This window comes from Falco biarmicus, chromosome 11 (genome assembly GCF_023638135.1).
Source record: "Falco biarmicus isolate bFalBia1 chromosome 11, bFalBia1.pri, whole genome shotgun sequence".
NCBI lineage: Eukaryota > Metazoa > Chordata > Aves > Falconiformes > Falconidae > Falco > Falco biarmicus.
Genome location: NC_079298.1, coordinates 20031314 through 20044075, shown reverse-complemented (window position 1 = coordinate 20044075; position 12762 = coordinate 20031314). Strand labels below are relative to the sequence as shown.

The 12762-nt window shown below is 36.6% G+C and overlaps 1 long non-coding RNA gene across 4 annotated transcripts in view; it reads left to right on the top strand.

Moving 5' to 3' along the window:
- The window catches only part of LOC130156777 (uncharacterized), a 520457-nt gene that overhangs the window by 127159 nt on the left and 380536 nt on the right, over nt 1-12762 (top strand). For all 4 annotated transcript variants that reach the window (XR_008824606.1, XR_008824605.1, XR_008824603.1 and 1 more), the window contains one exon: nt 522-625. This is a non-coding gene — a long non-coding RNA (uncharacterized LOC130156777). The remainder of the gene's footprint in view (nt 1-521; nt 626-12762) is intronic.

Below are 12762 nucleotides of genomic sequence, written 5' to 3'. Positions count from 1 at the left end.
TGATGCAGCCATGATTTACACTTACTCTTTACTTTTTGCATATGAGACTTGTTATTAACATTAAGCATATTTTCCACGTCTAATGGTGCAGGCCATGCAAGGCCTGTCAAAAATTACTAGTATTTTAATTCTACTTTTTTAACTCCATTTTTTTTTTTTTTCTGGAGGTATGATTTATTTTCCTGAATTCAATACGGAGGAAATTTCAGGAACACTTTGCTGGTTGCTTGTTTTGCTGATTTGGCTGCACAACTGATGAACAGTATGTCCTATTGAAAGATCACCTAAGCATACCATTCTGCTTGAATTAAAATTATTTTATCTGCATCATATGTATTATCTGAGCATCTCAATGCTTCCCTGTATTTTATTACTGATGTTCTCCTATATATTTCTCTGGGTTGGGCCAAGTTGTTCTGTTCTTAACACAGATACAATATAGGGGAAATAATCTGATCAAATCATTGGGGTTGTACTGGATTTTTACTGGTGTAATTCCATCAAAATTTTGTTCCCTGCAGACATTGCACATGGCAGTGTTTCAGCTCAGAGGGAAAAATTGACTTGCACACCACATTGACTATATTGGCATTTTCTTCCAAAATGGCAGTGGATTATTTTTCAGGTAAGAAAGAAATGACAATTTTATTTGTACCACAAAACACTCAGGAAAATATTTTTCTCTACAAGTACATTTTTCTTGCTGTACACATGAAAAGGAATGTTTTTCAGGTGTGCGTACAGTATATAAAGAAAGAGAAGATGTTTAGGTTAATTATGAGCTATTTCTTATATAGTGCATTAAATAAGTAATGTAAAGAGAAACTAAGATCCAAGGATACTGTACAATTGTCTAATTTAAATTATTATTATAGTAGCTTATTGATCTTTTACTCAACACTAATTTTTATATCTCTTTTTAGCTGTGTATTCATCATGAAAATTATCAAATGAAATTTGAATTTCTGTTGCTCAAGGGGGAAATGAAAGAGGTTTAAACCTTTGAGTAGGAGGAAGGGAGGGAAAGAACTAAAAGGGAGGTTATTTTTTTAGAAGTACGGGAGCTCTGCTTTATTTGGAAACTGAGATACTGCAGCTGTTTAGAGCAACTTAGATCTCTGGGAATGCTAATGGCCATGATTTGAGTGTCATTAGAAACTGTTCCGTACATTGTTAAGTATAAAAAAGTGAGGAAGGAAAGGAAAGGGATTTGAAGAACAAGGCCCTTTTAGAGACAAATATCTTATTCACAGTATCCTTATCTAGGAATTTCTACACATGTAAGAAAGGAGTAACAATCGTTACTAAGCATCCATGAGACTATTTATCTAATTGTACTTCATGGATCTTCTAGAGTTTAGCTTGCCATTTAGTGCCCTCTCTTTTTTTCTGTTAGAAATGTATTCAAATAAAAATGCAAAATAAAATGTGAATTGTGCAGGTTAATCTTAAGGTTTGCTCTGTAGCTTTTCTCAAGAAAAGTTCTGTGGTGAATTTTTCTAATGGATTTTGATTTTGGGTTTTGTCTTCTTATAAGGCCTGCACAGAATACATTGAATAAAACCATACATAGATTACCTCCCCCCCCCCCCCCCCCTTCCCCCAATCTGATGAGCAGTATGGGTGTGGTGAACATATTCCTGTGTGCTGTTTTTCTCACTAAAACATTGTAAAAGCCCTTGCCACAAAGTATAATGGTGAAGGGCTGTCTGACTTAACTCAGTGTAGGGTAAATTTTGGAGCCCAGTGGGGATGTTCCGTTCTTTGCATTTCTGAGGCTGTAGCTCTATGAAAAGGGTGGAGGCTTTAGGTGAGAAGGGCTTTTTTGGGGATTTTCTGAAGGAGAGCACTATGCGCTGGTGTTGTAGGAAACTCCCAAACACAGTGGGTCAAGATGCGAACCTCCTCCAGATCAGAGTCTACATCTGTGCACCTTTAATGAGGGAAAGTTGGGTATATTTGGTATATTTTTTTTATTCCCTGCAAATCCTGTTCACCTTAAATTTGTATAAGAGGGACTAATGTAAGAAAATACATATTTTTATTTACCTTTTGGAGCATATCAGCAGAACTGGTTGTGCTTAGAACCCTGCCTTACAGAGCCTGGAAGTTTCCTCAGATCAGGAGCTCTACCAGAACTGGTGCCAGAGCTGACATGTTTGTTGTGTGTCACTGGATCTAACAAAACGTGGCAAGCTTCAATTCCAGAATCCTAACACTGGGCTCTTACAGCTGGATTTTAAGTAGCACTTAGCAGTGCTCCTGAGGATCTCAGATGATTCCCAGGGACAATCTGTTCAAGACTGCAGAAATTTTGACATTATTAATTGTAACTTCGGATTGTCTGACTTAAAACTTCATGTTTTAAAACTTTATTTACAGCATGGTGTCTTAGGTTGGTTTTCATCAGTGTTCTAAATGAGTAATGTTTGATGTTTCACAATACTTTAAATTAATAGATAACCATTTACAACATTAACACTACCTTAATGAAGATTTTTGCTTGGTATTACAAACAGCTGCTGGAAATACAGTTCATCTATCATTTATAATCTTTTATTAAATTCACACCTGGCAATGCAGCTATAGTTAAAAGTCTGTTAATTATGAGACCTATGTTTGGGAGGCCTGTAAGTCTCATTTCCAATCTTAGCAGGCTAGATCTTTGTATGCAATATTTTCACTAGGGTGGACTTCTTTCTCCTTGAGTGGGTCAACATTTAACTTCTTCCCTTCTTGATAAATAGGTAATTACTCCAGAATTACCTGAAGATGCCAAGTAAGAAAAGGGTTGGGTTGGGGATTTTTTTGCCTTTTTATCCCCTTTTTTCTAAGCAGTCTTTGCCTGGATGCGAAAACAAATAACAGAACAGAGATGAAAAACAGTTCATAATAAATGATTTAACATGTATAACTTTTTTTCATTTGCGAATTGTCTGTGAGATGCTTTTGATTCTCTCAAATGAATTTGCTATTCAAAATTATTCACCAAATACTTTATCTGAATAATTTTTGGTCTGGAGATTGTTGGCAAGCAGATTGTTGCATGTATTTGAATTTCTAATTTCAGATATCACTCTGTACATGTTGATTAGATGTAGTAACATTTATGTTCCCTATTTGAAAGAGTAGTTACTAGAACTCTTAAAAGGAAATTTCTAACCTGAATCCTGGTGGTTGAAAGTTCAGAATTATCAGCGAGTACACAGTCTCCAAGTGGATGGGCTGGTGACTGCTCCTTGAGCGTAAATTCACTTGACAAAGTCTAGGTCTGTTGCCTCTCTCAGAAACAATTCTTGCAACAAACCACCACAAATTCACCCCCAAAAATTATCTATGCAAAAATGTGCATATATTAAAAAAAGTATTAACTTAGCTTGGTCTTATTTTATTAATGTTCTTCATTTTTAAAATCCAGTAGAGGGTACAGATTGCCGTTCTCAGGGAGCTGCCATTATCATGGAAGATCAGGCTGGAGGCTGCTAAGAGGATTGGAACAGCATACAGGAGATGAGGAAATGGGACTTGAAAGGGAAAGCAGAATATTTCATAGTAACAGAATAAATAAACCTGTCAATTTAGGGGCCACATTAAACTGTCCAGTATTACATTTTTTTTAGGCTGACAAATCTGATGAAGAGTATAGAAAGGATGGATGGGCAGAGAAAAAGATGATTCAATGTATTGTTCTTATGTAGCATTTTCAGACAAACTATCTCTAACCAGTTTACCAATAATGAGATATTACTATATGGAACTCAATACGATAGGTTTTACATTTGTCATGCAGGAAGACAAGACAATATCTTGAAGAAAGAGAGATGGAGAAAATGATGAGGAGTATTAAAGAAACAGTACAAGTTCTCTTGTAGGGAGAGAAACAGAAAAGCATAGAAGAATGGCTAAGAATGAGAGGGGATAATGCACACAGTGGAACTAGAGCTGACCCAGTCTGATATCTGAAATGTATCACAGGAATGCTTGCTGTTGTAAAGATGATGTTGGCTGGCTTCCAATAGAAGTCAGTCACTCATTTTTTGCTTCATTTTGTGACTTTGAAAGTTCTTGTTATACTGTTTTTTGTAACATTTCATTGGTTTTCTGCTACAACAAATGCTTTATCTGTCTTTGTTGGCACTCTATTCCATACCCAAATGGATGGATTAGAGACAGGCAGATTCTAAAGAGAAAGTTAAGTCTTGGTTTAGAAATGAATAGCAATTTCTTAAGGAGGACTGAAGTTTTAAACTAGATGAGTTAATACATTCCTATGAAAGAATAACTCCTACATATTAAGTGTCATACTGATGTGGTAGAAAGAGGTGCAGTGGCCTTAGGAAACAGATGTAGTGGCCAAGTAGATTCTCAAACTAAGTCCAGAAGAAAAATTGTCACTGAAAGTGGGCTTTGTTTTGCTTTAATAAGTAACTTGACAGTGATTGTGGTGGTTGTCACACTTCTGGACTGGAAAAAGTCTGTAACCCTTTGGAGATTGCTGATATTTAAAGTGACAGAGCAAAATCATAGAAGATACTGATGTATTAAGTAAACTGTTGAGTAATATGTAATTATATTTAAAAACATGATTAATAGAGCAAGTAATTTTGGCAGTTTTTGCTGGCGAGTAAACAGGAGATCTCAAAGAGAATTATGGAGAGGGAACTTTAAAGGGAATTTGGAGAGGGAAAGAACGTTTAAGGCTCAGGGCTGATTTCAAGAGTTTTAATCTCTTGAATTAGTAGGGCAAAGATTAACTGTGGCCTGGCTTTACATGCCTATGCAACTCCACTGAAGACAAAAGGAACTGTGCTGACACAAGTAAGCGGAATTTAGATCCTCCTTGCAGTAAGGTGGCCAGCATAGTAGATGGTCTTGCTAAAATCCAGTGCAGTACTGAAGCTTGCACTTTTTCAGTCTTTTCCTAGCTGGACTCACTGTTCACTAGAGATTTGGTTTCACAATTTTTATGCATTTTTTTGAAAGTGCACTTTCATAATGAGCCTCTTTTCTTCAGTTCCATGTGTTCTTGAAGCTTTTCAGATCTTCCTAAGCACTTTTGTGAATCTTTTTATGTACCTCTAGTTACAGCCTGATTACAGAATGTTTTGGATGAATATTTGCAGTTTGGATGAATAGCTGAAGGTGCACCAAATGGTGGCATTCAGAAGTATTTGACCAAGAATGATTGACAGTGTCTGTAACTACTTATTATGTCAAGGCTTCAGCACACCGATTGATGGGAAATGATGTATAATAAATTAGAATGATCACACATCATTTCCCATCGATTGAAATGCCAAATCCTTTGATGGAGTAATGAGTTATGGCCAATACTACTCACTGTCTTAGTGGGAGATTGATTGCATATCCCTTCATCAATGTGATCAAACAACTAAGGAATCCAAAGTACACATGTAGCATGCAAGTTCAACTGTGTTTTCAGTATAAAGTGAGAATAATACTGTAAAGTCAGTGTTGCTTCTGTGGTACTATCAGTGCTACCTGGGTATATGTGAAACATGAGCAAACATGAAAATGTGGCCAAATTCATGTCATACAGACACATTAAATAAACATAAGCAGATTTTCTCTCTGTTTCACATAGCAACAGAAGACTAGGGATGAGATCTAACTTACCAAAATCAGTTATACAAATAATTTCTAGTTAGGAAAATCCTAACTAATGAAAACTCAGTTCTTGCTTTAAATTTTTCATGAATTGGATGTCCTTACAAAAAATGAAACTTAATTTGCTCTGGCTCAGGAACGAGTGGGTAGAGCTGTATCTCCAGGAAAGTACATGGACCCAAATTAGTAAAAGGAAAGGGAAGTTTCTAGGAGTCTGCTGAGAAAATATATTCCTTTAGAATTTTGTATTTTTTTTCCTTTGAGAAAGTTCTTCATCTCCATCTGTATATTATAAAATTAATTAATTGTACCAGCTAGTCTCTCTATTCTTCTTTCTCAGGAAAGATACTTCAGTGCAAACACATGTGTACACATTGTGTCTATTCCAGTGTGTTATTACTTATATACTCAATTTCAGTTTTACTTCACATATAGCAGTACTCTCCATGAGCAAAAAAACCCCACCAGAAAACATTGGTTAACATACAAGATGATGTAACTGAAGAAAATACGATCTATAACAAAAGAAGAGTATGAAGAGCTTTTACTTGAGCTTATGGATTGAACATAGAGGCCATTTATTTTTCTTCACTGTTCTTTTCAGCTGTTGTGAAGTGTATGTAGTCTTTCTGTGATTAAGTCTTCCAAAGTAGTAATTAGGTAAATTCCCTTAGGGAAGGAATTGCAATAATTTTCTATATTTAAATGTTACTTTATAGGTGCATAAAAGCTGAGTTTTGATGCACAACTGTTCCATGTTGTCTGTGAGAGAATATGATGATGTGTGGACTTGTTATGTACTTAAGTGACTTTAAAATGTTTTCTAAATTAATTTTCATGAGAAAGAATTATATTAAAATTACTATTTCTGGATTGCAGTTGCACAATAAGGACTGGTCAACAGAGCAATGACAGCAGTATGAGATCAATAGTTGGAAGCTAACTTTAAAACAGGTACTGTTGCTGTCTTGCCATAGCAGCATGAGGCTTAATGTGGGCCAATTAACCCTACCTGTCATGAAGATTTTGCAGCAGGCAGTCACTTTCAAAGTGCTAGAGCCAGACAGCTACCAAGATTGGAGCTAGCTAATTTAAGCTCTCATGAGCATCTACAGAGCACTCCAATCACTACTGTTACAGACTATGTAACCTCTGCAACGTGAAAGCAGTGTGGTCACACTGCAGTACCGAGGCTGCAGGCAAGTATTTGTAAATTAGGAAATGTTGGAATGTAGGTTGCTTGTGATACTTAAATTTTATCTCTGTATGCATATTCACTATGGCAGAGCCTTTAATTACATGATCACCTGCTATGTTTTTCTACTGACTTCTGTCTCATTCAATGCATTGCATAGGTAGCAAACATAGACAGCATCAACTTTTTAGTATCTTCCTAATGGAAAAAGGGAAGCACAATTTTACAGTTACATGGACCTCAAACAATTACACTGGGCCCTGACAAGGATTTGAAACCTGAACTTTTGCTCTTGGAATGTGATGAACTTTAGGACTAAATGAGTACCCAGTAGGAAAAGCCAGCATTCCTGGCATGATTTGCTTAAACTTTGAGCTAGTTCAGATTGCTACCAGCAAGTAGTCCAAGGCATCTCTCTCTCTCTCTCTTCTCCATCCATCCATCCATTCGTCCAGTCCAGTACGATATGGACAGTTCCACAGTGGGCATAGACCCAGCTGTAGATTACAAACAGTGTTGCTCTGCAGATAATGTTTTGACATTCTGTAATTGCAGGCTGCTCAATAGAGACAGGAAAGCCCTTTCTTTTTTCAGGAGTTTATAACTCTGTGAAACTTAGGCAGAATATACAGTGACAAAGAAAGGATAGTTCTGTGGGTTAAGAACTTCCTCTTTGTCCCACTTCTAAGGATTCCTATAGCAGTGACATTGTTAGAGTTTATTAAGGACACTTCCAGAAAACCTTAATGTAAGGAATTCTGATAGCAATTACTGGTGACAGCAGGACAAACTAAAGAAGTAGCAACTATATAATAGTTAAGGAATTAACTTTGAGAACTGATTTTATATTCACATAGTATATGTACAGGCACATGAATAACAGAATTTTTAAAATTCAGCTCTGTATTAAGATTCAAACTCAGTATTTCACTTATTGCCAATTGGCTTTCATCCATTTGCTCTGTTAGAAGCCATTCTCCTGCATTACTCATTAGCACAACAGCAGCACAATGTACACAGTGCATAACCTGTTCTTGAAAAATATATGCCAACTTCCAAATTATTTTTTAATATTTTTATCTGTGAGGAAAGGCTAAATATTTGGAAATTGGTAGAATGACTATGCTTTGGTTTTTTATACCACTGTAAGTCACAGCAAAATTTGACCTCAGATGTTTAACTTGCCTCCCATGAAAATCAATGTGGTTGGTGAATCCAAGTTCTCATTTAAATGTACATTGAGACACTGAAGTACTTTTTATAAAAGTGAATTTTTGACCAAGTACGGTAAATTGTAACAGCTTCTGACCCTGTTACAATAAATACATAATTTATCACAAGTACTCTACTAAACACAATTTTTCTGAAGTATCTTGGAGAGGTGGTTACTTGCTATGCATATGCAATTGCCACTTTTTAATATTTAAATATCCTGGAAGTTTTACTTTTTTGTTCAAAATGGGGAAGGCACATGAGCTTTCATAGCTGAATCAAAATCAATGTTAAATAATTACAAATGAAAAAATCATCTGAAGCTATCCAACATGTATTTTTATGCTGTATCTCAGAAGGTCAAAACTAAGATTGAAAAAACATGCATGAATACAAATTGCTTTGCCATATTCAGGTTCCTTTAGTTTTCATGGATGATTAAAAAAACTCCTCAAAATGATAGGGCTGCAGGAGGACAGCAAATTCCAGGGCACGACACAGCAATGTAGATTTCTGGAGAGTTATCCTGCTACCAGGCTCCCCTTTGCGCAAATGCCACGGAATTCCTGCCAACTCACAGTATTATCAGGATTTAATTAGCACTGAGAAATACATTAGAAGGCTTTGAACTCTGGGATAGAGAAAAATGTATGAAAATCTCATAAGCAGCTGAACTTAAGGAAAAAGTTGGGATAAATTTAATTGCCATGCTATTGTTTATGTTACCAAAGAAGCCAAAGATCTGATGAGGAAAACACATTGTGATAAATTAGTCAGGGCAGACCACTGGATTATTGAGGCTGCACTTCTTTGTTTATATTGCTGCATAACTCTGCTTTGAGAATTACAGGTAACTGAGGACAAAGAAAATGGGAATATTAATCACACTGTATGCTTTTGGTCTTTATTAGTCCTACTTGTATTGCACCAGCACTTAGAAGCCCTAGTCCTAGACACCATTTCATATATATGTGACAAAGGTCACTCCCAGGCCTAAAGAATTTATAATCCTGTGCATGAGCCAAGGCATCCCAGATGGGTGCAGGCTGACACAAGCATAAGAAAATACAGGGATCGTCTTGTTCAATATGGTAGACAGCCATTACACTTTTACAGCACCTTTGTCATTGCCCACTGGTGTTCCCATGTAAGCATTAGGAAAACTTTTAGGCAGGTGGTACTTCATTTTTGCAGGTGTTTAAGATAGTACCATCTTGGAGAGAGAAAATACTGAAGTGCTTGTTTTAAAATTCATCAAATCCATGATGAAACTGGTTTCCCCTTTTGTCTCATTCTCTGATTCGTTTTATGGGAATAGGGAAAAAGAATCTTGTGTCCTGCCAGCTCTCTATAGAGTACCACTGACTCTGTAGTGTTTTCTAGGCAATTGCTTGGGAAAGTGTAGATCATTTACAGGTGAAACCTCTCAGTTTTCATTACTCAATAAAATGCACACAGACAAGTTACACAAGTAACGGTACCTTTAAAAGCATTTTTTCAGTGCTGTAATGATGCTCAAATTAATTCAAGTGATTTTATTAGAGATAAAAATTATTGGAAATCTTGATTTCTTCCATGATGCCTCTAAAACTATACCTAAGTGAAACATTTTTACTTTAGATTCAGAAATAAAAACTTCTGGTATTGCTCATCATTAGAATTTTCCCCCTCAGGCTTTGTCTTTATTAGCAGCTTAAGAGTATATTTAGCACTGTCATATGTGAAATCTCTTCTGTTTGCTAAACTAATATGGGATAAAATGTCTTTTTTTACAGTGTTGCTCATTCATTATATAAAAATGGAAGAAACTACTTTAGTGTGTATATAGAACTACTCTCTATTTTTATGACAGAAAGGAGGTGACAATACACATCCCTTAGGCACTCAGGGGTATTATGTAAGAGTCATTAGTGTAATTGATATCCATATAAAGAGTGTTATATCAAACATGATTAAAATGTGCAATATATTACAGAGGTTCCAGTGTTCCAGCTGCTTTGTTATAATCCTTCTTCTGATAGATATATTTCTACTTCCTTGTGAAAAAGTAAAATTATTTCAGAAGAAAAGATCTTTTCCTTCTTTTCTAATTTAAGGCATGATTTCTAAAAGGCGTATCTTGTCCTATATATAGGATTTTCTCATGTACAATGAGGTGAACATTTACTGTATGTCCACTCAAGCAATAACAATTTAATCAAGAGAATTTCTTGTTTTATGAAGGCTTTTTATTAGCAATCATTTCCACAGACTGCTAATAGGCCTTAACAATTCTTGCAGTAGGATAAGATAGTCTCTTGATGGCATGCTACACCTTGTCAAGAAAACTAAACTCAGAAGAATAGATTTTATGTCTGCTTACACCTCTTTTACACCAGAATGGCAGTGCTGCCTTTATTCTCCTGAGAGATGGGGAGGTGTGCGTATCTAGATAGGAGTTTTAAATTTCTATTCTTACCGTTTTGTTTGGTTGTTTTTTTAAGGAAATTTTACACTATTTTTAATGTCTAGTTTAAAATATTTTCCCCCTTTTCTCTGAATGTCAAATGAACATCTTCCTTCAGTTCCTTTCTTTAAAGACATTCTCAATGCAATTTTTTTCAGTAAAAATCTGATATTAGAAAGCAACCCTAAATTAAAAATCTTCCAATTTTCAATGTTAGCCAGGCAGAAGGTGGTAACAGATAAGAGGCAGCCTGCCTAGAGTTCAAACTGCAGGGGACCATAGTCAAAGGACAAGATTTCCTATGGTAACAGCAGTTTCTAATGGATGACCAAGCTTGAGTTTTCCACATTCATCACTGCCCAAAACTTGTTAGTCACTATAGCTCCAGCCTTGTAGGGTTCTTCATCTCACAGCAGCACAGTCTGTGCCTTTCAAGATTCAGGGTCCCCGATACAGTGCCACACGAGACATATTCTTCCTTCTGTGTCCAGTTTAGGTTGCAAGGTCTTCATTCTTTTCTGGTTGTAAGCATTGAGTCACTTGGGACCAACTGAAAGCACAACGTTTACGTGTGGCTCTCTCATCATGTTTCTTGTCACAACTGTCAGAGTTTAGCAAGAAGCCACTGACAATGGTCTTTTCTCACTATCGCTAAATTAATAGTTTATAACTTTACCAAACTTGAACATCTTAGCTGGTATTTTCCTTGACAGGCATTTGTCCCAAACACAATATGTTTAATGATTAAGCTCTAACACTTCAGTCATTTCCAAGTAAGAGGTTGCAAGGATACATCAGTAGTGCCACTTTTTTTTTTTTTTTTTTTTTTTTTCGCTATGTACATTCCTTGAAGAATTCATCTGCACTGAACATGCCATGCTCCAGGCCTGCCTGTAGGGATGTTGAACAGGATAGTCCCCACACCTGCAGGTATGACTGTGATGCTGGGCACGGGAACTTTTTGTTGGAACAATCCAGCAGGACATGTCAGAAATGGAAGCAGAAGAAATAGAGGGGAGGGGAGAAAAAGAAAGCTACTGTAGAGAAAATGAGATTTGAACTGAAGAGGATGGATGTTAGGAAAGGGAGTGCAGGAGTAGCAGAGACGTGACAGTGCAACATGGAATAGAGTATATTTGGAGACAAAAGAAAAAAAGGTAGTTTTACTGTGAGAAGCTAGAATGTCCTCCAGAAACTTGGATTTGAAACCAAGAGTCTTTGATTTCTTCCTACTTCTACCATCAGCAAGTGTTTGGCAGAGCATGTATATCTCTCACTATGCCATCTGAGTGCAAGTTAGTTCAGAGAGGACTGTGCCCAGCTAGGGGGTTTTCCACATTGAGACAAAAAGCTTTTCCTGGCTAATGGAATAAGGTGACTTTGCTGCCTCAGCCACCCCCTTTCCAGTTCAGGTACAGGGATAGGATTGACAATATTTCTAGCATGCAGGATTTAGGTTTGGTCTGCTAAGGCTGCGCTCACGCACCTCACTGGTTCTTTTTCGAGGATGCGCATTCTGACTATTCAAAATTTCTTAAAATTTGTATTTTCCGAAGAAGCTTTATTTGGATTTGCCAGGTGTCTGTTATACAGTAACAGATATTTCCTGTGTGCAAGTATACTCAGAAACAGGGATCATTATGCTCAAAAATTGTGAGGTTACCGTGAGAGAGTTGATGAAAATATGACCAGTAGAAGGGACAACTTTCGCAAAGGGAACAACAGCATCTGCATGTAATGACTGTCAGCAAGAACTTCTGGCACTGCCATGTCTCGTAGCTTGTCATTTTAGCTCAGAGTTAAATAATGGAATGTTTCATATGCCTTTAGTGCAAGCTGGTTATAACCTATACAGTAAATATATATTTATAATGTTTGCAACACTACGTAAATAGTGAGTTTGCTGTAGGAGACGACAGTGGTATAATAGCAACACTTAAAGTATGATCTTTCCTTTTATGTGAGTGGAGTTATTGATTATAGAGAACCTGTTTTACAGCCAACACAGTGACTTTCCTGTGCAGTAATTGTATATATGCTGCAGTTTGCTGAGGACGTATGTGATTGCCTGAGAGCAGTATTGCTCTCTACTATGGTAACCCAATTTCAAATCTGGTACTTCTGGTTTGCGTTATGAATAAAGTAATACAGCAGTGCTGCACAGGAATGTATACGGGAAGAGTGGAAACTTTCCTTCTTGTTGTGTATTCTGTGTGGAAGCTACTTTACTCATCATGTTTCTTTTTAACCTCAGCCCTAGTCAAATTTATGACAACACTTG